The sequence below is a fragment of the Lactuca serriola genome, chromosome 5 (assembly GCF_051521515.1).
Source record: "Lactuca serriola cultivar US96UC23 chromosome 5, Lser_US96UC23_V15, whole genome shotgun sequence".
NCBI classification, from domain to species: domain Eukaryota; kingdom Viridiplantae; phylum Streptophyta; class Magnoliopsida; order Asterales; family Asteraceae; genus Lactuca; species Lactuca serriola.
In genome coordinates, this window is record NC_136412.1 from 276,512,077 (window position 1) to 276,515,716 (window position 3,640).

The window sequence follows — 3,640 nt, forward strand, 5'->3', positions numbered from 1 at the left end:
ATTATTAGGTTTTAATTGGATTTGAAACTCCTAGATCTTTTGAGATTCATAGAACTGTTCAATGGCATGTTTCAATCTCGATATGCCCTCTCAAATTTTGTGACTGGGATGCCGAGGATCACAAAACAAGGTGTGAATAACCATGCAAATATACTTGGTACCCTTAATATTTACCCCTCAATTGATGTGCCGGTTAACCACACACGCTCCACCGATACTTTGATAAACATTAAGTTACCCTTTGCCTACCTTGTTAAGTCCAACTAGTGTGTCGGTTAACCACACACGCTCCACTAACGACTTAAGCAATGTGCAAAGTGTAATTTAATGGGTTAGCACATTGTTCACATTTTTCAGAAAGTAACTAAGATTGGGAATTATAAAAAACATTTAGTTACTTTATATTTATCATTAATACTTTTAATGAAGATTTAAAGTCTTTGTCTTACCCGTTCGGCTAACGACCCTCCACCGATCAAGGAAGCGGTGGGTGAGAGTGGACACCCATTAAGCTACCATTTTGTAGGCAACAACCTTATACCCCCTTATAGACCGGCTTTGTGAATGAGGCCTAATAACAGTAAAACGACTTGTTCTTATACATATATAATTATTATTAACTTATAATATTATAAAGTATAAGGGTTGAATTTTAACTTTTAAAATTCTAGGGGTTGGAACTAAAGTTTACTAGATAATTTTACATGTTCCAAAACTTGAGGGAAAGTTTTGAAAACTATTCAAAACTATTCAATTCCATAACTTATGTGTTTAAAGTAGTTTTAATTCAAAAAACTCTTCAAGTTCCATAACTTGAGGACAAGTTATGGAAGACTTTAAACTACTAAAAAGAATATGACTTTTCTTTATTCATAACCTATGTAAATATTTATGAGTTTTATGAATCTTAAATGTGAATTTTCATATAACTTGAGGACAAGTTACAAAACACATTTTAGAATCAACTCTTAGATTAATTTGGATTTAAAACAACAATTTCACATAACTTTCCTATTAATCTAAGCAACTCAATAATTTAATGAAACTTTTTCATGTAATTAGCCTAACCATTAAACTAATAAAAAAACATGAATCTATTGACAGTTATATTTGAAATTGGATTAGCATGAACATTACCACATTAAAAACAGGTTTATAAGTTGAAAAAAGCTTAGGGTAATGTTCCTAGTCCAATTCTAGCCAAAACAGTCGAAGATATGTTGTCTGCTAGTCCAACTCGTCGAGTGCATAGACCAACTTGGCGAGTTGTATGAGTTTACCCTTGGACTCGTCGAGTCCCTTCATGGAATCGGCGAGTTTGCTGAGCAGACAGCAACAAACTTCGATTTTTCAGCCAATTTTGCAAGTATAACAAAAAACAAGCATAGGCTCTGATACCACTGTTGGGTTTTGAGCATTCTAACACTCCTAAGTGTACATGCAACCCTAAATACCTTGGATCTATTTTTTCTCTATTATACATGCAAACATGAATATTCCAAGGTATTATCCTAACTAGCATACAAAACATTAATTCATATGGAATAATATAAGTTAGAAGACATACCTTTAGATGTAGCTTGATTCCATGGAGCTTAAGAGCCTAGTGCCCCAAGTGTGACACCTCAAATGGTTCACACAACACCAAATACACTTAGAATAACTTGAGAGAAATGAGACACTTCATGAAATCGGCTAGCCCTCACCATTCCTTCATAGTGGCCGATTTTTGGGAAGAATAAGATGCTTATATAGTGTGTCACAATTAGGGTTACACCATGTAAACCCTAATTGTCATGGCCTTTCATTTCCATGATCCATGGGTACAAAAACACCATGGAGCATCCTATGGGTTTTAGCCCAACTTGATAATCCATGGAGCATTATCCCACTATACAAGTATGGATGATTTACACAATCAACCCATATATTTAATTAATATCCTTTTGATCACTTAATTAATTCTTGATCAATACTAATTAAATAATCTTATTAATATATTAGAACTTATAATATATATTAATAAACCTTAAGTGTTATTTCTCTCATTCTAGTCTATCCAAATGCATGATGCCATGCAACCCAAATGGACCATGTCAATCGGGTCAAGTACATACCAAATATAGTTATGGACTTAGACACTAATCCAACATGCGTATCATCAGGACAATTTCTTAGGATGGACTCTTGAGAGAAGGTTATATATGATTTATTAATATATTATAAGTAATAATATATTAATATGAAATCGTATGGTTTTAATTAGTATTTATCAAGAATTAATTTAGAATTGATTTAGTGATCAAAAAGAGACTAATTAAATCTATGGGGACTAATTATGTTAATTAGTTATATTTATGTGTGTTGGGCTTATGATCCATGTTGGACCAAGTTTATGTATGGCTACATAAAGAGTTGGGCCACATGAAACATGGATCATAAGACCCATGAGTATGGATTTGGGTTATATCCATGACCCTAGAAATCCCACATATAAATACATACTTCATTGCCCAAAATCAAGACTAGTGTATTCTTGGAGTTCATTGTGGTTTTGGGTGCATGGAGGTTCTCTCTCAAGTTCCTCCTTTGTCCATGACGTGTTGTGATTCCACTTGAGGCTTCCACATTATTTGGGCTAAGCTCTTAAGGCTAGATACATAAAGACTTCAATCTCCGCCATAAGGTATGTTATCCTAACTAGATTATTGTGTGGTATATGACATTTGTATGCTAGGTATAGATTTAATACCTTGGAAACACCATTGCATTTATAATTAGTGAAAACATAGATCCAAGGTAATTAGGGTTGCATGAACACCTTAGGAGTGTTAGAATGCTCAAAACCCAACAGTGGTATCAGAGCCTAGGCTTGTTTTCAATTATACTTGCTTATATTTGCTGAAAATCGAAGTTTTTGCTGTTTTGGGTTGGGGACTCGCCGAGTCCACTGATGGAATCGACGAGTCCATGTGTAAAATCATCCAACTCGTCGAGTTGGTTCATGCACTCGACGAGTTTGACCCCCAGACAACATATCTTCAAGTTTTAAGGTTGGAATTGGTCTAGAATCATTACCTTAAACTGTTTTGGACTTATAAAACCTGTTTCTGATGTGGTAATGATTACAGTAAACCAATTTCAAAGTTATTATCAAAGTTTCAAGTTTTATATATGATTCTTGAAAATTGTTGATATGGATTGTTCATGCTTATGAGTTTTGGTAGATCATAGGAATTATGTGCAAATTGTTTGTTAGTGTAACTTTTGATCTCAATGACATTGGATGGACTCCATAACTTGTCCTCAAGTTAAGGAACTCCAAAAGTTTTCATGTTACCTTGTTTTATGAGTTAATTTAGATTAATGAAAAAAATTATGTGTTAGTTGTTTTCAATCTAAATTGATCTAAAAGTAGTTCATAAAATGTGTTTTTGTAACTTGTCTTCAAGGTTATATGAAAAGTCACATTTATGACTCTTAAAACTCATAAAAATTGCCATATGTTACAAAATGAAGAGTCTTTTTTGTCATAAATAGTTTTATGAACTCTAAAACTTGTCCTCAAGTTATACTCCATAGCTTGTCCTTAAGTTATGAATGTTCAAGAGTCTCTTCATTAAAGATTTTCAAAACCTTA